This window comes from Hyla sarda, chromosome 1, assembly GCF_029499605.1.
Source record: "Hyla sarda isolate aHylSar1 chromosome 1, aHylSar1.hap1, whole genome shotgun sequence".
Taxonomy (NCBI): Eukaryota; Metazoa; Chordata; class Amphibia; order Anura; family Hylidae; genus Hyla; species Hyla sarda.
In genome coordinates this window covers 346263539-346289958 of record NC_079189.1, presented here as the reverse complement: position 1 = coordinate 346289958, position 26420 = coordinate 346263539, and the positions used below count along the sequence as shown (strand labels likewise).

The window sequence follows — 26420 nt, the reverse complement described above, 5'->3', positions numbered from 1 at the left end:
TGATAAGTAAAGCCAGGAACCGAATTACAGCAGCCTTAGGTTCGACTTGCAGACTGCTCCCCGGTTACCTCCAGTGTGGGCTAGGCACACATACAATGGGAGGGGGGAGACAGGCTACAACCCCCACCCTGGTTGGTTCATATATAGCCGGCCTCACAGGTGAAACCTTAATGCTACCCAGTAAGATAAAAGGGTGGATTAATATAAGTCTTAAACATAGAAAATGGCTTACATTAACAAAAAATGCATGCAATGGAGGATGCCTGCAGACGGTCATAGGAACCACAGTGACATCCTACACCAGATAAATGTGTATGTGGATGTGTAATACATGATTTAGACATTAAACAATTCCATTAACATGGTCTAAGGTGACAGGAGGTGCTCAACCCCAAGTGCAGTTGTGCACCTACATTGGAGTGGAGGACCTAATAAACATCCTTTGGGGTACAGACACACAAAACAGAAATGCATTTCCACTACTGCCTCTTGATGTTTTGCATTAAAATCTGCAGAATCAAATAGTGCAGCTTTTACACAAGTGTGCAGGTCACAAATATTTGTGCACATCCCCATTTTGCACTCAAATTTGCAGCTTTTTACTATTTATGCTGCCTGTGTCAATTATTTTAAAATAGAGTTCATTGTAAGGCTAAGTTTCCATACAGGTTATTTTTTCTGGCATTTTTTTTGTAAAGCTGCCACTGTAGTTTTTGAGCCAAAGTCAGAAGTGAATTCTAAATAAATCAGAAATATAAAATAAGGATGTATACTTCTCCTTCTACATGGATCCACTTCTGACTTTGGCTCAAAAACTGCAGTGGCAGTTTCCCAAAAAATGCCAGTAAAAACTATTGTGGAAATCTAGATTTACTTAACCCCTTAACAACCACTATCAGCAACCAGGACCCGCGGCTAATACCGGACATCACCGATCGGGCTGATGTCCGGTATTAACGCTTTAGACGCATTGAACAAATACCGACTAGCTCAGCGGAGCTGTTCGGGACTGCTGCGGTGAAATCACGGCATCCCGAACAGCTGGGAGGACAGCGGAAGGTGCCTTACCTTCCCGGCTGTCCGATCGGCGTTTGATTGCTTCAAGCCTGAACTCCAGGCTTGTGCAATCAAGTGTAGAAAACACTGATCAATGCATTCATATAGCAATGCATTGAACAGTGCCTGCAATCAGTGTATGCAATGTTACAGCCCCTAGAGAGGGCTATTACACTGCATAAAAAACAAAAAACAAAAAGTTATTAAATGTGATTTAACCCCTTCCCTAATAAAAATCAGAATCACCCCCCTTTTCCCATTTAAAAAAAGTGTGTAAATAAAAATGAAAACACACATATGTGGTATCGCCGCATGCATACATTTCCAAACCACAAAACTATATTGTTAATTAAACCGCACAGTCAATGGCGTATGCGCAAAAAAATTCCACAGTCCAAAATACGGTATTTTTGGTCACTTTTGATGCCATAAAAAAATGAATAAAATGCGATCAAAAAGTCCTATCAAAACAAAAATGGTACCAATAAAAGCTTCAGATCACGGCACAAAAAATAAGCCCTCATACTGCCCCATTCGTGGAAAAATAAAAAAGTTATAGGGATCAGAAAGTGACAATTTGAACATATTAATTTTCGTGCATGTAGTTATGATTTTTTCCAGAAGTACGACAAAATGAAAACTATATAAGTAGGATATCATTTTAATCATATGGACCTACAGAATAATGATAAGGTGTCATTTTTTACAGAAAAATGTACTACGTAGAAACGGAAGCTCCCAGTAGTAACAAAATGGCGTTTTTTCTTCAATTTTGTCACACAATGATTTTTTTGTTTTGTTCCGCAGTAGATTTTTAGGTAAAATTACTGATGTCATTACAAAGTAGAATTGGTGGCACAGAAAAAGCCATCATATGGATTTTTAGGTGCAAAATTGAAAAGGTTATGATTTTTAAAATGTAAGGAGGAAAAAACAAAAGTGCAAAAACTGAAAAGCACTTGGTCCTTAAGGGCTTAAACTTGCTGGAAGACTAGCATAAAATGTAGCTAATTCTATGCCAGCTGGTCTAGATTCAATTCTTATACACACAGGCAACTACAGATGTGACAAGTTTATTAAGGGTACATTAACGCTATATACTCTCCTGGAGATATTTTGGACAGAGATTCCATCTGCTGTATGCTCTGCCAAATACATCTATGCTAGGACCGAGTGGACATATTTTATCACCATTTACGGTAATGCAGTCAGCGAGGATTTCAGCTGAAAGAATAAACATGTTCATTCATCAGGGTGCAAGGTTAGCTTTTTGTGCTGGGGAAGATCGGTAGAGTGCACGGTGCAGCAGAATGCCACGGAAGACAATGGGAGGCCGCTGCGATGGAATTTTCAAGTGTAATTTCTCAGCTTGGACATTCCTTAGCAGCATGTCTCTTGATTATTAGAAGCAGAGTGCTACCACATAATTGCTTAAAAACGGTGTGTAAAACACTAGTCTTAAGTAAATCTTCCCCAATGAGGGAGTTTTACAATCCCCCCTCTCAAAGTGTATCAACTGGGAAAAATGTCTTTGAGCACATCATGGAGGCATGTCTAGCAGTCAATGATTTCTCACCACAACACTACTTAATAGTAAGGTCTAAGAGTCTTTTCTATCTGGGTGTGTTACTTATTTTTAATTGGAATTATGAATGAATTGACAGTTTATTTTTTTATTTTTTATTTTTTTTCCTTAAATGGATTAACACCATATCTATTTTTGGGTCATTGGTAGATATTGTAGCAGAAAAAAAAAAAATGAAAAGTGAACAAATAATATTTTTCCAATAATATTTAATTTGGCCTTTTTTTTATCATTGACTTATTCTTTGTGTTTATGTATTTAACAACTATGGAATTTGACCCAAATAATTTAACTCTGAACTTTAGGATTTTAAGTAAATTTACAGAAGTGTGTAAAAACGAATCACTATAATTAATTGAGCAAAATGAACAACATTTGAGATAAAAGTAGTATATTAGAATTCTAAACACAGTTTCTTGCACTCTTGTAAGTAACATAAACAATGCTTTTGGGCCATAAACTTACATAATTTCACCTTTCACCTTCTGATTCTTGCAATTTTCAAGAAAGAGAAGAAGATAACATTTATTTGATTCATTATAATGTATAAAAGATTTACTGGCAAATGTAAACACAGTCTCTTTTGGATAGATTATTTTCTCCATTAATATTCCTGCCAAGAAATTTCTTTAATAAAACTTGCATTACTAAACCATAACTCATTTCCATCTAATTTATGTGTCTTTACCTAATGTTCCATATCTCAACAAATAATATGGGAGTTGAGGCATTCTTAGTGTTTTCTATTTGTGTATAGTATCTTACTTTAGACAATTATGTAAAATAATTGACTGCTCTTCACCCCTTAAGGACTCAGCCCATTTGGGCCTTAAAGGGGTACTCCGATGGGCAACGTGTTTTTCCGTTTGTGACTTACCCTATTTGTTTTGTTTCATTTCTATTCTTGTTGTTTAGGCCACTCTATTTCCGTTCTTTGTTGTCTTTTTATCCCCCACTTTGTTTTCCTATCTTTGCTTCTATTTCCTGTTTCTTGCTGTGCTGAAAACTACAAATCCCAGCATGCCACATGCCTTGCTGGTTTGGGGCGGCTCCTTTTTGTTTGTTTGTTTGTTCCGCCCTTTACCCATCCTACTATTTTCCCAGGTCGGCCCCCTTATACACAGCACACTAATATAATCAGCCTTGGTTGGGATACACTGTCACACACACACAAAAGGGACTATAACTCCCAGCATGTGTAATTCAGGAGTCTTCAGTCTGTGGTATAACACCAGCATGCTGCCTCTGTAGTCTCCTGGGGGTTGTAGTTCACCACACCTCTGTAGGGCATACACCATTCACAGGCCTTCAAAAAATGAAAGCAGCAAGCTGATTGGTTGCTATGGGCAACTGGGCAAGTTTTCCTCTGCACAGGTTTTGATAAATCTCCCCCTATATGTGAAGGGGGAGGGGGGGGGGACTCCTGAATGACACATGCTGGGAGTTGTAGTCCCTGTTGTGTGTGTGTATGCTAGTGTTTCCCAACCAGGGTGCCTCCAGGTGTTGCAAAACTACAACTCCCAGCATGCCCTGACAGCCTTTGGGTATGCTAGGAGTTGTAGTTTTGCAACAGCTGGAGGCACACTTATTGGGAAACACTGGTGTAACATGATGTGTATGCTGAATAGGCTAGAACAGTGTTTCCAAACCAGTGTACCTCCAGCTGTTGCAAATCTACAACTCCCAGCATGCCCAAAGTCTGTCAGGGCATGCTGGGAGCTGTAGTTTTGCAACAGCTGGAGGCACACTGGTTTGTAAACACTAGCATACACACACACAACAGGGACTACAACTCCCAGTATGTGTCATTCAGGAGTCCCCCCCCTCCCCCTTCACATATAGGGGGAGATTTATCAAAACCTGTGCAGAGGAAAACTTGCCCAGTTGCCCATAGCAACCAATCAGCTTGCTGCTTTCATTTTTTGAAGGCCTGTGAAAAATGAAAGAAGCGATCTGATTGGATGCTATGGGCAACTGGACAAGTTTTCCTCTGCACAGGTTTTGATAAATCTTCCCCATAGAGATCATTCCCAGTATGAGATTTATTCCCCTGCAGTCTATACATCCCCAGCCCGTGCACCTTCTCATCCTCCCCTTCAGATAACACTTATCTTCTCCTGTGCAGACCTGTGTCCTTAGAATACAGAGCAGGGGGGAGGGGAGGTGAGGAGCTGTGTACTCAGCTGGATGAGATGAGGGGGCGTGGCTTATTCCTCTCATGCAGAGAGAAAAAAAAAAGCTGTCACATCTTGTCCACAACAGACTCAGAACTGTGGACAACAGTAAAAGAAAACCCTCTGAACTACAGAACTTCCTGCCCAACAAACAGGTAAGAAAAACACATACATGCTGCCAAAACATATAACACATGTATATTGCAAAAAAACTAAACTTACAAAGAAGATGCCATATAGTCAAAAAAAATTAACCACCGGAGTACCCCTTTAAGGACTCAGACAATTTAATTTTTACATTTTCATTTTTTCCTCCTCGCCTTCAAAAAATCATAACTCTTTTATATTTTCAACCACAGACTAGTAAGAGGGCTTGTTTTTTGCGCAACCAGTTGTCCGTTGTAATGCCATCACTCACTTTACCATAAAATGTATGACGCAACCAAAAAAATACTATTTGTGTGGGGAAATTAAAAAGAAAATCGCAATTTTGCAAATTTTGGAAGGTTTCGTTTTCACGCCGTACAATTTATGGTAAAAATGACATGTGTACTTTATTCATTGGGTCAATATGATTAAAATGATACCCCTGATAACATACTTTTCTATTACTGTTGTGCTTAAAAAACAATTGAAAACTGTTTAACTAAATTAGTATGTTTAAAATCCCCCTATTTTGAAGACCTATAACTTTTTCATTTTTCAGTATAAGCGGCAATATGAGGGCTCATTTTTTGTAAATTATGTTTAAATTATTTTTTTTACACTTTTTGGGGGTGAAACAGGGAAAATAGGACAATTTACATTTTTATTTGGGGAGGGGGTTTTTCACCTTTTTTTACTTTTTTTTACTTTTATTTTTACACTTTAATAGTACCCTTAGGGGACTATTTATAGCAATCATTTGATTGCTAATAATGTTCAGTGCTATGCATAGGACATAGCACTGATCAGTATTATCTGGAAGGCGGCCATGCTGGATGATCGGATTGCCGTGGCAGCACTGCGGGCGATCCGGTCATCTATTCAAAGTACCGCACAGCCGCAGATGCCGTGATCTGTATTGATCACGGCATCTGAGGGGTTAATGGCGGACATCCACATGATCGCGGATGTCCGCCATTACGGGCGGGTCCCTGGCTGCTATCAGCAGCCGGGACCTGCCTCGCATGATGCGAGCATCGCTCCGATGCTCGCGGTTATGCATAGGATGTAAATGTACGTCCTGGTGCGTTAAGTACCTGCTCACCAGGACGTAAATTTACGTCCTGCATCGTTAAGGGGATAAAGGGGAACTCTGGTGGAAACAAGTAGAAAACAAATGTTTTCAAATCAACTGGTGCCTGAAAGTTAAACAGATTTGTAAATGACTTCTATTAAAAAATCATAATCCTTCCATAATCCTTGTATAAAACAGAGCAATTTGTGAATTTATTTTCTGTCTGACAACAGTGCGCTTTACTGACACCCCTGTCCATGTTAGGAACTGTCCAGATTAGAATCATATCCCCATAGAAAACCTCTCCTGCTCTGGACAGTTCCTGACACGGACAGAGATTTCAGTAGAGAGCACTGTTGTCAGACAGAAAACAACTTTCTCTGTAGTATATCTGTAGTATACAGCAGCTGATAAGTACTAAAAGGGTTATCATTTTTAAATTGAAGTGATTTACAAACCTCTTTAACTTTCTTGCACCAGTTGATTTGAATTTATTTTTTTTTCCCCCCGAAGTTCCCCTTTAAAGATCCCCTGCTTCTTAGATGCTTACTGTGACTATTAACAACTATGGCTATCAGGTTTATGCACATTTATACCTCAATAGACTCATAAAGGAGCATTACTACTTCTATTTTGGGTAATAATCCCCTTCTAGAAGAACATTACAACCATGTTACAACAAGTATTTCAATCCAGCATTAACCTTACTCAACATTTAGCCTTATTACTTATCATCTTAGGGGGATATTCACCTATCCTTTAGGGCCTTGCTGTGTAAAAGTCTGGTCATTGCTACATTAGTAATCTCTCGCCACTGGAAAAATACATTCACCTTTCCATTCGTAGAAGTTATTGCCAATATTAATACTGTGTATTCTTATGAATCTGCTATTGCTTATGGGAATGGATTGATGAAAAACTTAAAATCCACTTGTTGCTCAATGGGAAATGAGTTAATATAATTACACATGACTATATCATACTACTGTATATGCCTAGGACTTGCAAATAAAAATGTTGTTTTTATTATTTTGATCCTGCTACATTTGTTTCTTTATTATTCCTAGAGATTCTGTTTTGTATGTCGATATTCTTTGTATTTAGGATGCCCTTTGCTCCCATTAAGGTATATATTCTAAACTCATGTAGACAAGTAAGCCAGGCACTTCCCTAAGCATATAGACCCAGATTTATCAAAGAATGTCTACGGTAGAACTATTTTCCCACATTTATTTGGGTGGTGGGTTTGACTAGCGTGCATCTTATTTATCAAAAAGGTGCAGCAGGATGATGAATTTTGCGCAGCTCTGCTGTAGTGGGAAAAGCTCAACCACATACACTTTTTCTAGACGCTTGTGAGGGAGGGAAGTAGACACTTTCCCAGGTCCTGAATTTGTCAGGTTAGGTGTTTTTACTTTCACAGAGCTGCCTGGACATTTTTACTTGCATTTTAGACGCTGCAATCAAATTTGATTGCGGTGTCTAAGGGATCGGTGATGTCTGGCATTAGAGATGGGTCCAGGTGGCTATCTGCCAGCTATGACTCATAACACCCAGCTATGACCCATGTCATAGAAGGTGAATGGGACACTGTTGTCCACAAGAGGTTAAAAGATGAATTGTGGAGGGTAGATTATCACGCCTATTGGTAGGTGATGTAGCTTTGCGCCTAAAAAAGTACATTTGCGCACAAAATAGTGACTTTTGACAAAAGTCGCAAATGATAAATATGTGACTACTGCATGGTCAAAAAGAAAAAGTTCCATGGGTAGGCAAAAAGAGTAAAAGTCTCTATATCAAAAGACGCATAAAAGTCGCTAAATGGGCTGCTTGCGCCTGAACTGCGCCAAAACATAGACAAAAAATGTTCTAAAAGCAATGATAAATCTCCTCCATAATACATATATCAGTTTAAAGATTACCCAATACTCAATTCAGCAGCATTTATAACCATGTCTTCATGTTTATTCTTTACTATATTTAGGAATGTCTATGATGTTTCTCTAGAAAATCTTATCACACAATGTTTCAGGAGACAATTGGCCTTAGGGTTCTCAACCATTCATAGATTTATGGACAGACACACAAAAATAGCCTTTAATGTCTAGCATAAAGAAGCATTGAGGGGAATTTAATAAAATAGTCCCTGTTGATACATTTAGCTTTTATATAGATTGTCTAGTCTAAATCTAGGCTATGATGAAATAGTTGATCTTTGCACATTTAAGTTATGTCCCTTTTAACCAAAGCCTGTTACCTTTTGTTGGACATAGCGCAAAAGTGTCTACAAAGTGTCTAAAATGTCATAATAAATGTGGCACATTTGTATAAGTAGAGAAAAAATGTGCAGCTCCCCAAAAAAATATTGGCAGAGAGAACTGAGGTTCACTGGGGTTAACAGTGACTATTTTCTCAGCATAATTGATAAAGACTGTATACGTCTCTATAGCAGATACTGCACAGCACCACATGTGAATATGTATATACATTTTCAAGGGGAATCACATTGAATTAATTTTATACTTTTTTTACCATATACCATGAATTAGTTTTATGCTTTTTTACCGCATATTATCTATTTACTAGCTGAGTACCCGGCGTTGCCCGGTTTTTCCTTCCTAATCCTTGTTGGGGAGGAAAATAGACAAAGGAGGAAGCTTGTGACTTCATATGCCGTCCTCATATATTATTGTCATATCCCGACCTCCTATCCCGTCATCATATCCCGAACTCCTATCCCGACCTCCTATCCCAACATCCTATCACGTCCTCCTATCCCGTCCTTCTATCCCGTCCTCCTATCTCGACCTCATTTCCCGACCTCCTATCCCGTCCTCCTATCCCATCCTCATATCCTGTCCTCCTACCCCGTCCATCTATCCCGTCCTCCTATCCCGTCCTCCTATCCTGTCCTCCTTTCCCATCCTCATATCTCGACCTCCTTTCCCGTCCTCATATCTCGACCTCCTTTCCCGTCCTCCTTTTCTGTCCTCCTATCCCGTCCTCCTATCCCGTCCTCCTATCCAGTCCATCTATCCCATCCTCCTATTCCATCCTCCTATCCCATCCTCCTATCCCGACCTCCTATCCCGACCTCCTAACCCGACCTCCTATCCCGTCCTCCTATCCCGTCCTCCTATCCCGACCTCCTATCCCGACCTCCTATCCTGACCTGTAATATGTTTACCAGTTATTGAAATATCTCCAGCCGTATGGAAGTTATGTGGGAACATACATTTCCCATTGATTTGCATGGGACTTTAAACAAAAACCCTGACCCTCAGAAATGGGGGTAGTTAAGGGTTAAATTAACTATCCTATATTTAAAGTGGACATATCAGTAACATGTGACCAAGTATTATCGAAATATCTCCAGCCATTTGGAAGTTATGCAGTAACATATATTTCCCATTGACTTGTATGGGACTTTAAACATAAACCCCGCCCCTGGCAAATGGGGGTGAGTAAGGGTTAAATCACCTATCTTATGTTTGTTGTTGACATATAAGTAACATGTGTGCCAAGTTTCATGTTATTATCTTTAGCCGTTTGGACGTGATGCTGAAACATACACACATACATACATACACACATACATACACACAAACACGTTGAGTTTTATATATATATATATATATATATATATATATATATATATATATATATAGATAGATAGATAGATAGATAGATAGATAGATAGATAGATTGATAGATTTACCATTTATAATTTATGCTGGAGAGAGGTTGACGCAAAGGTCTCACCAACCCTTACTTTTGTTCATAGTTTTTAGTCTTAATAAATCTATATTTTTTAACTGAATGGTCCAATAATCTTCTTTATTTTCTTTCTCCTGATCTTCTTTCTCTCCTTTTTTCTTTTCCTCTTTCTTGCTCCTTATTCCTTCTTCCCTTGTTTTTCTTTCACTTGTTCTATTATTCATACTGTTCATAATTCCAACTCTACATGCCATTTCTCTCTCCTCAGATATTCTAACTAGACAGGACCTAAGGACTGAATCCTTTTCATTTATTTTTTTACAGTTTTTACCGTGTATGCAACAATACATGACATGCAGGGGACCTTTGAGGCAGCCAAGAGGGGAGAAATGGTGACAAAATGGGACTGTCATTCTATCCAAGAATGCCTCTAGCATCTAAAGTAAAAATCCTGTCCATAATATTTAGTTTACACTGCACATTCCCCCGTACACGCCTTGCATAATATGAAAAAATAGCTTCTGAACCTTCGTCATCATATAGAGCAATGTTTCCCAAGCGCTGTCCTCATGTACCCCTCAATAGGTCATAATTTGAGGATATCCCATAGAGAGAACTCTTGTGGTGATGTGCTGACCATGATTATATCAACCTTGAAAACATGACCTGTTGGGGTTACTTGTGGGAAACAATGATATAGAGGATGGCAATGCCAAGAAGATAGAGAGTAGGGAGTATTGGATACTTCATCTTTCTTATTCAGCCAGTGTGCTTTCATCTTACTCATTCCAGCCCCCAGTGCAGGTCTGTTGTACGTACACAGAAGTTTACTAGACGTTCTTAGTGGTGATAATGTGGTGTAGTGTGAAGTGTTTTTGGTAAAAGGAGAACAGTATAATGGCATCATTACTGCTGTTACTAGATGCTGGCTGCTAAGGTCTACTTTCCAAGCTTCCTTTAGCTCAAAACCTCTGAAAGCAGCATGTAACAGCAGCAGTGACAAATACTTCTCACATTCCTCATGCATGCCTGTGTGGGACTGGGTTTGAAGGAAGGGATCTATATTAAAAGAACTGCCCAGAAGTTAAAGAAAAAAAAATAGCTGTTAAATTCTATTAAAATTGTTTTATTAGGAATGATTTTTTTTTCCGTTTCACAATTGTTCTCAAGCAGGTGCCAAACTAAAACTACTCACTTCCTCGCCTCCCCACCTCTATCATGAAGCTCCAGTCCTGTTGTGCAGGATTTTTGAGGTTGGGGTCAGCATGTAGGCCATGTTACATGCTGACTCGCTCTTCAGAAATGATGCACAGCAGGATAAAAGCTTCATGATAGTTGCGGTCGGGAAGTGAGAAGGATCGGTATGGTATTTTATTTTTGTTTTTAGCACCATTTTTTATTTTGGGGTCATTGTGATGCAAGGGCATTATCCAGAGCACATTGTGAAGGTGCAACATGGGAGTACAGATTCTAAGAGAGGAGGAACCAATGAGCTTCAATGGGCAAAACCAGTTGGAACCGATGAATCATTCTGATCTTAAGTTCAGTGGTTTTGATAGTATGTAATACTACATTGTTAATTTAATAATCTTACACTGAGTTGAAGTTGATTGTTCAGAAATAGAAAAGCATAGCTGTGCCACACCTGTTCTTAGTTTGTGTGCAGTACAGTGACCCCCCGACCTACGATGGCCCCGACATATGATGAAATCGACATACGATGGCCTCTCAGAGGCCATCGCATGTCGATGTCAGCATCGACATACGATGTTTTTTTTATGTCGGGGCCATCGCATTAAGTGCTATCCGGCAGCGCCAAATGCTTAAGCTGCTGCCGGACAGCAGCTTAATGTTCCCTGTGTGGTGCGGTAAGTATTACTTACCCCTCTACGATGCTCCGGGGTGCCCTCCGGGTCCAGCGCTGGTCTTCCGGTGTCTTCTCGGCCCTCTCTGCTGACGTCAATACGCTGCTGCGCACGCCATCCAATAGGAATGGCGTACGCAGCGGCGTAATGACGTCGCTACGCAGGCCCAGTAAGGCCTTGCGGAAGACAGAAGAGGACCGGAGAAGACAGAAGAGGACCGGAGGAGACAGCAGAGGACTGCAGAAGACCAGGAGAGCCCATCGGAGCCCGGGATCACCATCGGGAGCGCCGGGTACACCATCTCGAGCGGCGGGGACAGGTGAGTACAGCTTCCTATACTTTACATTGCACGAATCCCTCAACATACGATGGATTCGACAAATGATGGCTAGTTTGGAACGAATTACCATGGTATGTTGAGGGACCACTGTATTCCAGCTTAGCTTTATTGAAGTGAATGAAACTGAATTGTAATACTGCAGGCAACCTGAAGGCTTTTTTGAAAGAAGCAGCTATGTTTTTCTAATTCAGAATAAGTAATTATTCAGAATTATTATGAATCAGTAATTTTTTACTAATTATTATCAGTCAGTATTTTGGTCAGTATGTTTAGACAAAACCAAGAGTGGGTCCAAAACACAAAAACAAGCTTCATATCTTGTCATTATAGTCTTTCTGTGTTAGTTCCACTCCTGGTTTTGTCTAAAAATGCTAACCAAAATAGTGACCAAAAATACTATGTGTGATTCCAGACTAAGAATGTGAGGAATATGCATCGGTTTCATAAAGACAATCATTAATAAATCTTCAGTAAAGTAGAAGTGCTTTTATTTCACTGTAAACAAAATGTTAAGATTTAAAGGGGTACTCCGGCCCTAAGACATCTTAACCCCTATCCAAAGATGTCTGATCGCCCGGGGCCCTCCGCTGGGGACCCCCACACTCTTTCATGCAGACACCCACCTGTGTCAGCTGAGTGATGATCGCTCCGTGTCAGAAGGGTCAAAACTACAGGGCGGGAGTATCGTGACATCATACCCCTCCCCCTTGTGATATCACACCCTGCCCCCTCCCTTAGACTTGCATTGATGGGGCGGGTTGTGACGTCACAAGGGGGCAGAATCGTGAGGTCACGATACTCCCGCCCCGTAGTCAAGGGGATAAGATGTCTAGGAGCGGAGTACCGCTTTAAAGACAAGAAAATTCCAGAAATGGGAGAATTGCCATCCCTTATTCCTTCTCTACACCTCTCATTTCTTCACATAGCACAAATGGTACAAAACCGTCCTTCATACCCATAAGCTATCCTCCACAAATCATTATTGGTGCTGTAGAAGTCAAGTCGTCTCGCCTGTGGCATAATGTCACAAGGGAGCAGAGTCATGATGTAACCAATAGGGATGAGCGAATCAAATCTGACGAATCCGAAATTGTTACGAATTCCAGGAAAAATTCAACTCTAAAGGAATACGAATATCGCTGTGATTCGATTGCACAAATTGTTTAATCATTTAGTGCGGTCCAGGCTCCAGGGCATCTAAAATGGCAGATCCATGTGATGGACATGGGGCAAGGAATCCGGGGAAGGCAGGAACAAGGGTAGGCAGGATGACTCTGAATCACATGCAGCATGCAGCCTATCAGCAGCCAGCCACCCCTGTGATGTCGCAGCCCTATATAATCGGCAGTCACTTCAGCCATTTATTGCAGAGAAAGAGAGAGGGACAGACAGCACTGTGTGTTGCACAGAAAAGCTTTTTTACAGCAGTGATTCACCTCAAGCCCAAATCCAGCCTACAAGCACTGATAGGGAAGGGAGTGAGATTGAGTGCAATTTTGGGTTTAGTACACAGCAACTGTGTGCTGCAGCACTGGTGTGTCCTTCTGGTGTTATAGACAAATAGACAAATACTGTTTTAAGCGTACTGGAGTGCATTGCCCTCCCATCATAAGTGCATACCACATACGTACATTTAAGTGATGTCCTATTTTGTTCCTGTTAAGGTCTAAAGGAACTAGATTCTGCGAAAGGCCAGCCAAAAGTACACACCTGCTGGTGTTGTAGACAAATACTGTTTTAAGCGTACTGGAGCGCATTGTCCTCCCCTCATATGTGCATACCACATATGTACATCTCAGTGGTGTACTATTTTGCTCCTGTTAATGTCTTAAGGGCCACCAAATGTTCTCCTCATGCTGATGCCACCTCCAGGCTGTCTCATTCTGCCACCATATCTTCTCCTCATGCTGATGCCAGCTTCAAGCAGTCTCATTCTGCTACCATAGGTTCTCCTTATGCTGAAACCAGCTCCAAGCTGTCTCATACTGCCACCATTTGTTCTCCACATGCTGCTGCCACCTCCAGGCTATGTCATTCAGCCACTATATGTTCTCATCATGCTGCCTCAAACTCCACGCTGTGTCATTCAGTCACTATATGCTGCCGCCAGCTCAAGGCCGTGTCATTCAGCCACTATGTGGTCCCCTCATGCTGCTGCCAATTCAAGGCTGTGTCATTCAGCCACTATCTCCTCATGCTGCCCCACCTCCATGCTGTGTCATTCATCCACTATATGGTCTCCTCATGCTACCGCCACCTCCAGGCTGTGTCAATCAGCCACCATATGTTCTCCTCATGCTGCCGCAAACTCCAGGCTGTGTCATTCAGCCACTATATGCTGCCGCCAACTCCAGGCTGTGTCATTCAGCCACTATATGGTCTTCTCATGCTGCCGCCACTTCCGTGCTGTGTCATTCAGCCACTATATGGTCTCCTCAAGCTGCTGCCAACTTCAGGCTGTGTCATTCAGCCACTATATGTTCTCCTCATGCTGCCACCACCTCTACGCTGTGTCATTCAGCCACTATATGGTCTCCTCATTGTGCCACCACGTGCATTCTGTGTCATTCAGCCACTATATGTCTCTTCATACTGATGCCACGTCTAAGCTCTGTCATTGTGCCATTCAGCGACAGTGATTCTAATAGCAACGCCTCTGATCTGCATGTCATACTGAATAACAGTATTATTTCACTAACCAAGCACACGCCCTATGTGTGTAACAGGAAAGCAAAGTGTTCTACACCCCTATTGATGCTCTCTGTATGCCAGAAATAGCTGTTTTTAATAGCGATTCACCACAAATAAATTTGGACCGAAATTGGGAAATTTGTAAATTACTTCTATTAAAAATCTTAATCCTTTCAGTACTTATGAGCTTCTGAAGTTAAGGTTGTTCTTTTCTGTCTAAGTGCTCTCTGATGGCACGTGTCTCAGGAACCGCCCAGTTTAGAAGAGGTCTGCTATGGGGATTTGCTTCTAAACTGGGCATTTCCTGAGACACGTGTAAACAGAGAGCACTTAGACAGAAAAGAACAACCTTAACTTCAGAAGCTCATAAGTACTGAAAGGATTAAGATTTTTTTAACCCCTTAAGGACGCAGGACGTAAATGTACGTCCTGGTGAGGTGGTACTTAACGCACCAGGACGTACATTTACGTCCTAAGCATAACCGCGGGCATCGGAGCGATGCCCGTGTCATGCGCGGCTGATCCCGGCTGCTGATCGCAGCCAGGGACCCGCCGGCAATGGCCGACGCCAGCGATCTCGCGGGCGTCCGCCATTAACCCCTCAGGTGCCGGGATCAATACAGATCCCGGCATCTGCGGCAGTTCGCGATTAAAATGAACGATCGGATCGCCCGCAGCGCTGCTGCGGGGATCCGATCATTCATAACGCCGCACGGAGGTCCCCTCTCCTTCCTCCGTGCGGCTCCCGGCGTCTCCTGCTCTGGTCTGTGATCGAGCAGACCAGAGCAGGAGATGACCAATAATACTGATCTGTTCTATGTCCTATACATAGAACAGATCAGTATTAGCAATCATGGTATTGCTATGAATAGTCCCCTATGGGGACTATTCAAGTGTAAAAAAAATGTAAAAAAATGTAAAAGTAAAAGTAAAAAAAAAGTGAAAAATCCCCTCCCCCAATAAAAAAGTAAAACGTCCGTTTTTTCCTATTTTACCCCCAAAAAGCGTAAAAAACATTTTTTATAGACATATTTGGTATCGCCGCGTGCGTAAATGTCCGAACTATTAAAATAAAATGTTAATGATCCCGTACGGTGAACGGCGTGAACGAAAAAAAATGTAAAAAGTCCAAAATTCCTACTTTTTTAATTAAAAAAAAAATTATAAAAAATTTATTAAAAGTTTTTTATATGCAAATGTGGTATCAAAAAAAAGTACAGATCATGGCGCAAAAAATGAGCCCCCATACCGCCGCTTATACAGAAAAAAAAAAGTTATAGGTCATCAAAATAAAGGGATTATAAACGTACTAATTTGGTTAAAAAGTTTGTGATTTTTTTTAAGCGCAACAATAATATAAAAGTATATAATAATGGGTATCATTTTAATCGTATTGACCCTCAGAATAAAGAACACATGTAATTTTTACCAGAAATTGTACGGCGTGAAAACAAAACCTTCCAAAATTAGCAAAATTGCGTTTTTCGTTTTAATTTCCCCACAAAAATAGTGTTTTTTTGGTTGTGCCATACATTTTATGATATAATGAGTGATGTCATTACAAAGGACAACTGGTCGCGCAAAAAACAAGCCCCATACTAGTCTGTGGATGAAAATATAAAAGAGTTATGATTTTTAGAAGGCGAGGAGGAAAAAATGAAAACGTAAAAATTTAATTGTCTGAGTCCTTAAGGCCAAAATGGGCTGAGTCCTTAAGGGGTTAATAGAAGTAGAAATAGAAGAAAAAAGTTTTTTCCTGCATAACCCCTTTAATACCAATAATACCAATAATGCATTATTGGTTTTAAAGTCTGATGGATGTTATCCTGATCCTGTGAATCCTGTGTCCTAATCAACGCCACGGATCCTGGTTTAAACAAAGCTTTTTTTCTGGGTTTAATGGAACATATTTTATATCTACTTGGATTTAACATAACTATGCATTTAAAAGTATTGAGAGTAAACACGAAATAACCATCTAAGGCTAAGTTAAGTGTATTTTCTGTCTAGTACAGTTCCCACCAGTCCATCACTGCTTGCTGTCTGCTGGCTACTACAACTCCCATTGGTCCACCATTGCCTGCTGTATTCTAATTACTACAAGTCCTACCAGTCCATCACTGCTTGTTGTATACTGGCTACTTCAACTTTCACCAGCCCATCCCTACTTGCTGTCTGCTGGGTGCTACAACTACCATCAGTCCACCACTTCCTGCTCTATGCTGGCTACTACAACTCCCATTAGTCCACCACTACCTGCTGTTTGAAGGCTACAGCTACCATCAGTCCATCATCACCCTTGCTGCCACTACTACCAGCCAGGTCTACACACACAAACACACAACCCATGATCCCCAAAAAGGGATATTATTTTTGGCTTCTCATATAAAAGCTATTTAATTTTCATTATTTTGGGAAACCAATCCTGTTGCAACTCCAAAAAGGGAGAATTTTTGGAATGCTTGGGAAAAACATTCTGGACTTGCTAGACTCAAAACCTGTTGCAACTCCCAAAGAGGGAGAACTTTTGATAGATTTTCAACTTTTCAATGTTTACAAAAGCTATACTGTTGCAACTACAAAAAAGGGTGAGTTAAAAAAAAGTTCAACTTTTCAATATTTACAGAATCTATTTCATCTTCACTATCTACAAGTTATTCACTATTCTGAGACATCATCACTAATCCTGTTGCAACTCCCAATAATTGAGAATTTTTGAAATGCTTGGAAAATACCATTGCTTCTTAGGACAGGCATTTGCCAACAAACAGGTTTAATTTTATTTTAATGTAATACAGCATACAAATATAGTGCAGTGTGTTATTAAACAAGCTGTTAGTTACCATGGGTTACACCATGTCACCATAAGGTTGGCATTAACTTAGCCTTAAAACCACTTTAAAGCTACTTGAATACATTCCTGGATGACTCTAACAGTTGTTACGCCGAGCGCTCCGGGTCCCCGCTCCTCCCCGGAGCGCTCGCTACACTTCCCTCACTGCAGCGCCCCGGTCGGTTCCACGGACCCGGGGCGCTGCGTTACCACCTCCGGCCGGGATGCGATTCGCGATGCGGGTAGCGCCCGCTCGCGATGCGCACCCCGGCTCCCGTACCTTACTCGCTCCCCGTCAGTTCTGTCCCGGCGCGCGCGGCCCCGCTCCCTAGGGCGCGCGCGCGCCGGGTCTTTGCGATTTAAAGGGCCACTGCACCGCTGATTGGTGCAGTGGTTCCAATTAGTGTTTACACCTGTGCACTTCCCTATATCACCTCACTTCCCCTTCACTCCCTCGCCGGATCTTGTTGCCCTAGTGCCAGTGAAAGCGTTCCTTGTGTGTTCCTTGCCTGTGATTCCAGACCTTCTGCCGTTGCCCCTGACTACGATCCTTGCTGCCTGCCCCGACCTTCTGCTACGTCCGACCTTGCTTCTGTCTACTCCCTTGTACCGCGCCTATCTTCAGCAGCCAGAGAGGTTGAGCCGTTGCTAGGGGATACGACCTGGTCACTACCGCCGCAGCAAGACCATCCCGCTTTGCGGCGGGCTCTGGTGAAAACCAGTAGTGACTTAGAACCGATCCTCTAGCACGGTCCACGCCAATCCCTCTCTGGCACAGAGGATCCACTACCTGCCAGCCGGCATCGTGACAGTAGATCCGGCCATGGATCCCGCTGAAGTTCCTCTGCCAGTTGTCGCTGACCTCACCACGGTGGTCGCCCAGCAGTCACAACAGATTGCGCAACAAGGCCAACAGCTGTCTCAACTGACTGTTATGCTACAACAGTTACTACCACAGCTCCAGCAATCATCTCCTCCGCCAGCTCCTGTACCTCCTCCGCAGCGAGTGGCCGCTTCTGGAATACGACTATCCTTGCCGGATAAATTTGATGGGGACTCTAAGTTTTGCCGTGGCTTTCTTTCCCAATGTTCATTACACTTGGAGATGATGTCGGACCAGTTCCCCACTGAAAGGTCTAAGGTGGCTTTCGTAGTCAGCCTGCTGTCTGGAAAAGCCCTGGCTTGGGCCACACCGCTCTGGGACCGCAATGACCCCGTCACTGCCTCTGTACACTCCTTCCTCTCGGAAATTCGAAGTGTCTTTGAGGAACCTGCCCGAGCCTCTTCTGCTGAGACTGCCCTGTTGAACCTGGTCCAGGGTAATTCTTCCGTTGGCGAGTATGCCGTACAGTTCCGTACCCTTGCTTCAGAATTATCCTGGAATAATGAGGCACTCTGCGCGACCTTTAAAAAAGGCCTATCCAGCAACATTAAAGATGTTCTGGCCGCACGAGAAATCCCTGCTAACCTACATGAACTCATCCATCTTGCCACTCGCATTGACATGCGTTTTTCCGAACGGCGTCAGGAGCTCCGCCAGGATATGGACTCTGTTCGCACGAGGCGTTTCTTCTCCCCGGCTCCTCTCTCCTCTGGTCCCCTGCAATCTGTTCCTGTGCCTCCCGCCGTGGAGGCTATGCAGGTCGACCGGTCTCGCCTGACACCCCAAGAGAGGACACGACGCCGCATGGAGAATCTCTGCCTGTACTGTGCTAGTACCGAACACTTCCTGAAGGATTGTCCTATCCGTCCTCCCCGCCTGGAAAGACGTCCGCTGACTCCGCACAATGGTGAGACAGTCCTTGATGTCTACTCTGCTTCTCCACGTCTTACTGTGCCTGTGCGGATGTCTGCCTCTGCCTTCTCCTTCTCTGCTGTGGCCTTCTTGGACTCTGGATCTGCAGGAAATTTCATCTTAGCCTCTCTCGTCAACAGGTTCAACATCCCGGTGACCAGTCTCGCCAGACCCCTCTACATCAATTGTGTAAACAATGAAAGATTGGACTGTACTATACGTTTCCGCACGGAGCCCCTTCTAATGTGCATCGGATCTCATCACGAGAGGATTGAACTGTTGGTCCTCCCCAATTGCACTTCTGAAATCCTTCTTGGACTTCCCTGGCTTCAACTCCATTCCCCAATCCTGGATTGGTCCACTGGGGAGATCAAGAGTTGGGGGCCCTCTTGTTCCAAGGACTGCTTAAAACCGGTTCCCAGTAAACCTTGCCGTGTCCCTGTGCTTCCTCATGTAACCGGTCTCCCTAAGGCCTATATGGACTTTGCGGACGTTTTTTGCAAAAAACAAGCTGAGACTCTACCTCCTCACAGGCCTTATGATTGTCCCATTGACCTCCTCCCGGGTACTACTCCACCCCGGGGCAGAATCTATCCTCTGTCCGTCCCAGAGACTCTTGCCATGTCTGAATACGTCCAAGAAAATTTAAAAAAGGGCTTTATCCGTAAATCCTCCTCTCCTGCCGGAGCCGGATTTTTCTTTGTGTCCAAAAAAGATGGCTCTCTACGTCCTTGCATTGACTACCGCGGTCTTAATAAAATCACGGTTAAGAACCGCTACCCCCTACCCCTCATCTCTGAACTCTTTGATCGTCTCCAAGGTGCCCATATTTTTACCAAACTGGACTTAAGAGGTGCTTATAATCTCATCCGCATCAGAGAGGGGGATGAATGGAAAACGGCATTTAACACCAGAGATGGACACTTTGAGTATCTGGTCATGCCCTTTGGTCTATGCAACGCCCCTGCCGTCTTCCAAGACTTTGTTAATGAAATTTTTCGTGATCTACTATACTCCTGTGTTGTTGTATATCTGGACGATATCCTGATTTTTTCTGCCAATCTTGAAGAACACCGCCAGCATGTCCGTATGGTTCTTCAGAGACTTCGTGATAATCAACTCTATGCCAAAATAGAGAAATGTCTGTTTGAATGCCAATCTCTTCCTTTTCTAGGATACTTGGTCTCTGGCCAGGGACTACAAATGGACCCAGATAAACTCTCTGCCGTCTTAGATTGGCCACGCCCCTCCGGACTCCGTGCCATCCAACGTTTTTTGGGGTTCGCCAATTATTACAGGCAATTTATTCCACATTTTTCTACCATTGTGGCTCCTATTGTGGCTTTAACAAAAAAAAATGCCGATCCCAAGTCTTGGCCTCCTCAAGCGGAAGACGCCTTTAAACGACTCAAGTCTGCCTTTTCTTCGGCTCCCGTGCTCTCCAGACCTGACCCATCTAAACCCTTCCTATTGGAGGTTGATGCCTCCTCAGTGGGAGCTGGAGCTGTCCTTCTACAAAAAAACTCTTCCGGGCATGCTGTTACTTGTGGTTTTTTTTCCAGGACCTTCTCTCCGGCGGAGAGGAACTACTCCATCGGGGATCGAGAGCTTCTAGCCATTAAATTAGCACTTGAGGAATGGAGGCATCTGCTGGAGGGATCAAGATTTCCAGTTATTATTTACACCGATCACAAGAACCTCTCCTACCTCCAGTCTGCCCAACGGCTGAATCCTCGTCAGGCCAGGTGGTCTCTGTTCTTTGCCCGATTTAATTTTGAAATTCACTTTCGGCCTGCTGATAAAAACATTAGGGCCGATGCTCTCTCTCGTTCCTCAGATGCCTCTGAAATTGAACTCTCTCCTCAACACATCATTCCTCCTGACTGCCTGATTTCCACTTCTCCAGCCTCCATCAGGCAAACTCCTCCAGGAAAGACCTTTGTTTCTCCACGCCAACGCCTTGGGATCCTCAAATGGGGTCACTCCTCCCATCTCGCAGGTCATGCGGGCATCAAGAAATCTGTGCAACTCATCTCTCGCTTCTATTGGTGGCCGACTCTAGAGACTGATGTGGTGGACTTTGTGCGAGCCTGCACTATCTGTGCCCGGGATAAGACTCCTCGCCAGAAGCCCGCTGGTTTTCTTCATCCTCTACCTGTCCCCGAACAACCTTGGTCTCTGATTGGTATGGATTTTATTACTGACTTACCCCCATCCCATGGCAACACTGTTATTTGGGTGGTCGTTGATCGATTCTCCAAAATGGCACATTTCATCCCTCTTCCTGGTCTTCCTTCAGCGCCTCAGTTGGCTAAACAATTTTTTGTACACATTTTTCGTCTTCACGGGTTGCCTACACAGATCGTCTCGGATAGAGGCGTCCAATTTGTGTCTAAATTCTGGAGGGCTCTCTGTAAACAACTCAAGATTAAATTAAATTTTTCTTCTGCATACCATCCTCAATCCAATGGACAAGTAGAGAGAATTAACCAGATCTTGGGTGACTATTTACGACATTTTGTTTCCTCCCGCCAGGATGACTGGGCAGATCTTCTACCTTGGGCCGAATTCTCGTATAATTTCAGAATCTCTGAATCTTCCTCCAAATCTCCGTTTTTCGTGGTGTACGGCCGTCACCCTCTTCCCCCCCTCCCTACCCCCTTGCCCTCTGGTCTGCCCGCTGTGGATGAAATTTCTCGTGATCTTTCCACCATATGGAAAGAGACCCAAAATTCTCTCTTACAGGCTTCTTCTCGCATGAAGAGATTCGCAGATAAGAAAAGAAGAGCTCCTCCCATTTTTTCCCCTGGAGACAAGGTATGGCTCTCCGCTAAATATGTCCGTTTCCGTGTCCCGAGCTATAAGTTGGGACCACGCTATCTTGGTCCTTTTAAAGTTTTGTGTCAAATTAATCCTGTCTCTTACAAACTTCTTCTTCCTCCTTCTCTTCGTATCCCTAATGCCTTTCACGTCTCTCTTCTTAAACCTCTCATCCTCAACCGTTTTTCTCCTAAATCTGTTCCTCCCACTCCTGTTTCCGGCTCCTCGGACATCTTCTCTGTCAAAGAGATTTTGGCCTCTAAAAAGGTCAGGGGAAGAACTTTTTTTTTAGTGGATTGGGAGGGTTGTGGTCCAGAAGAGAGGTCCTGGGAACCTGAGGACAATATCCTGGACAAAAGTCTGATCCTCAGGTTCTCAGGCCCCAAGAAGAGGGGGAGACCCAAGGGGGGGGGTACTGTTACGCCGAGCGCTCCGGGTCCCCGCTCCTCCCCGGAGCGCTCGCTACACTTCCCTCACTGCAGCGCCCCGGTCGGTTCCACGGACCCGGGGCGCTGCGTTACCACCTCCGGCCGGGATGCGATTCGCGATGCGGGTAGCGCCCGCTCGCGATGCGCACCCCGGCTCCCGTACCTTACTCGCTCCCCGTCAGTTCTGTCCCGGCGCGCGCGGCCCCGCTCCCTAGGGCGCGCGCGCGCCGGGTCTTTGCGATTTAAAGGGCCACTGCACCGCTGATTGGTGCAGTGGTTCCAATTAGTGTTTACACCTGTGCACTTCCCTATATCACCTCACTTCCCCTTCACTCCCTCGCCGGATCTTGTTGCCCTAGTGCCAGTGAAAGCGTTCCTTGTGTGTTCCTTGCCTGTGATTCCAGACCTTCTGCCGTTGCCCCTGACTACGATCCTTGCTGCCTGCCCCGACCTTCTGCTACGTCCGACCTTGCTTCTGTCTACTCCCTTGTACCGCGCCTATCTTCAGCAGCCAGAGAGGTTGAGCCGTTGCTAGGGGATACGACCTGGTCACTACCGCCGCAGCAAGACCATCCCGCTTTGCGGCGGGCTCTGGTGAAAACCAGTAGTGACTTAGAACCGATCCTCTAGCACGGTCCACGCCAATCCCTCTCTGGCACAGAGGATCCACTACCTGCCAGCCGGCATCGTGACAACAGTGTTATACAGGGCTGTAGAGCTCTTACACAGTGTTATACATGTGTTTTAGGCTCATTTCATTGCCAGTTAGTGGAGTAACAAACTTTTGACAAGTTTGCTGAACTCTACTAATGTTTGATTGAAACCTACCAACATTGCTAGATGGTCAACCTGAACCATCTTAAAAAATAAAATACAGTTAAGCACAACAGAAAATGGAATATATTGGTAATGGTATGGTACTATATTTTGCCTTGAAATGTTGAATAATGAAAAGCACATTTTATGTAGACTATGAACATAACTAACAAATTAAACTAGTTACTTTACATTTCATTTGGGTACATTTACTACATTTGTAAAAAAAAATTTTTGTAGAAACAGAAAAAAATATATAAGATATAAAATGCACAGTAAGTAATAATATTTAGAAAATGTGCTTTTTGTCAACCAATCAAATGTGCAGGATACTGGACAGTGGGTGTTTGTGTGCAAGGTCTATCTATTGACAGATCCTATGCATATCTTTTACTCTTTCTGTTCAAGAATTTCACATTTTTTATACAAAAAAATACACAGACAAAAACCAAAGACAAGATAAAATATCAGCATGAGACACAAAAGAAAAATATTTTTAATATAAAAATGTTTATAATTCCATGATGCAAAAAGAAAAAAGAAAAAACTTGCAGTCTGGATGAATAGCAACCATCTGGTACATGAAAGGATATGGATTCACCTGACAAATGACATACCACAGAGTGAAAAAACCCTTATATGTGTGAGTTGCTTTTTACTCACTGTGTGAAAAATCAAGTTTAAACATAAATTGAAAAATGTTTAGTTGAAATTAGGAAAACCATCTTTTAGCTTTAAAGCAGAGGATAGAATATTGAATTGGGTGACAGGGCATGAAATGGAAATATGAGCTACAGTAAGGCTTCGCATATGTTTATTGTATCATAATGTTATCAAATAAAAGGCCACTTGACATACTGAAGCTTATGTATTTATTTTATCTTATAGAATGGATTTTACAAATACTTCTTAAGACATTTCCAAATCATGAAGATGCAGCATTGATGAGCTCAAGGTAAGGTTATGCCCTTTTGACATTTAAATAAAATAAATTATATGTTGTTGTTTGTATATAATTGTTTAGCTAACTCAGAGGATATCTACCTTAACCACTTAGGGACCCAGGGCGTACAGGTACGCCCCGACACCCTGGGACTTAAATGGGCACTGTCAGATACAAAAACTTTTGATATGTTGCAAAGCATGCAAAACCAATAGGTTTTGCAATTGCTTTCATTACAAAATGTTCAGTATTTCATATTGAAAAAGCCAGTAAAACAACTGCCCCCCCCCCCTGCCTGATTGGACACATACTAGTCCCGCTGTGTCCATGCATCATCACCTATGTCATCGACACACTTTCTTGATTGACAGCTGTGAGCGCAGGGCTCACACCGCTGGAGGAAAAATCCTCAAATCCTAAAATGTCAGTTTGTGTCCCGCTACTGTGAGTGAGGACAAGCTGGGAGTTGTAGTTATGCTAATGCTTGGGGAGATGTGAGCAGACAGCATACTGAGGGAGGGGGGAGGAGACCTGCACAGTGATATATAAATTTATTTTTAATTTTTTTGGATCTGATGGGTACGCTTTATGGACCCAGGGCGTACCTGTACGCCCGTGGGAATTTTGGTCCCCGACGCACACTGGGCGGGGAACGGACCGAGATAACTGCTGATATCTATCAGCAGGCACCCCGTGCAAACCCCTGGAGGGGGGGTCCTGAGACCCCCCTCCCCCCATGATCGTTGCAAATCGCCGGTCATTTCATCTGTGGCTATTCCGGGTCATGCAGGTCTCCGGTAATGCAGAAAATAAGGGGGATCGGGGTTGTCCCAGACACCCTCGATCCCCCTGAAGGGATAGAAGTGAGGTTGCAGGGGTACCACCCCTTCTATCCATGCTATTGGTCGGTCAGACCAGCAATCGGCAGCGGCAATCCTCTCCCTGGGGGTGTTAGTAGCAGCCCTCCTGTAGAGTGCAGCCTCCCTAGTAAACAGCAGCCCCCCTTGTAGATGGCAGCCCCCCCTTTAGACAGCAGGCCCCCTTCAGACAGTAGGGCCCCCCTTTAGACATTAGTAGAAGCCCCCACTCTTGTAGACAGCTCACCTGCGGCAGTCCTCTGACGGGTGCTGCCCCGTTCTCCCATCCACATCATGGCGTTCTATGGAAGAGCATGTGACATACACGTCACTCTGCTTCCTCCATAGCGTTACGCTGGGCGCAGGGGAGGAGGGGGAGTGACTGCTCTTCCATAGAATGCCATGATGAGGACGGGAGAATGGGGCAGCAGAGTGGCAGCAGGAATCGGATTTGGTATCGGGGACATTGAACGAGTCCCCGATACCATGGAAATGGAATACTAGTATCAGTATCGGGACAGACACTATATTACACTAACTTTACAGCCCCTGTAGCATAGTTAAATAAAAAATAAATTGGGAATACCCTTTTAAAGATATATTTTAAATTTTAAATAGATTAACATAATTTTTATGTAATGTGCCAGCAGCATGAGGAGATCACATTGCGGCACAATGACACAGCCTGGAGGTGGCACTAGCATGAGGAGACCAAAATGTGGCAGAATGACCAAGCCTAGAGGTGGCAGCAGCAAGAGGAGACCCTTTGGTGACAGAATGACAAAGCCTGAAGGTTGTGGCAGCCTGACAAGACCAAAGGGCCTTACAATTGAAAAGATTAAAGATACTTTTTAAAATTGCATGTGGCCCTGTTAACATCCTTTGGATACTTGATGAAAAATTGCAATACCAGAGAGTAGCTGATTTTCCCACCAACAGTTCGAACTGACTGACTGCAACTGCCACCGACTACAGGGACCCAAGTTCCACTATCTCCCGGGAAGGTAGGCTGCCGCGAAGCAGGTGGTCTACCCCTGGCACGTTTGGCTCCAGACTTCCCACTGTTGCCACCATGCTGACTCCCAACCATGCTTCCACCTTGCTGGCTCAGCATCTGCCTCACAGGCAACCTGCAACCCTCTTCTCCTGATGATGATGAAGCCCCTTCTGCACCCGACTCCCAAGTCGGGTGCTTCATCATCATCGAGTTGTGTCTGCACATCACTGATGTCCTCCTCAGGTTCCTCAACAGTGTCTGCTTCAGGAGAACTGAATGCTCGC

The 26420-nt window shown here is 43.5% G+C and overlaps 1 protein-coding gene across 11 annotated transcripts in view; it reads left to right on the top strand.

Annotated features, from left to right (window-relative positions):
• Positions 1-26420, top strand: part of LINGO2 (leucine rich repeat and Ig domain containing 2) — a 1627476-nt gene that overhangs the window by 210946 nt on the left and 1390110 nt on the right. For all 11 annotated transcript variants that reach the window (XM_056521000.1, XM_056521015.1, XM_056521043.1 and 8 more), the window contains one exon: positions 24228-24294. The gene's annotated coding sequence lies outside the window, so the exon portion shown is untranslated. The remainder of the gene's footprint in view (positions 1-24227; positions 24295-26420) is intronic.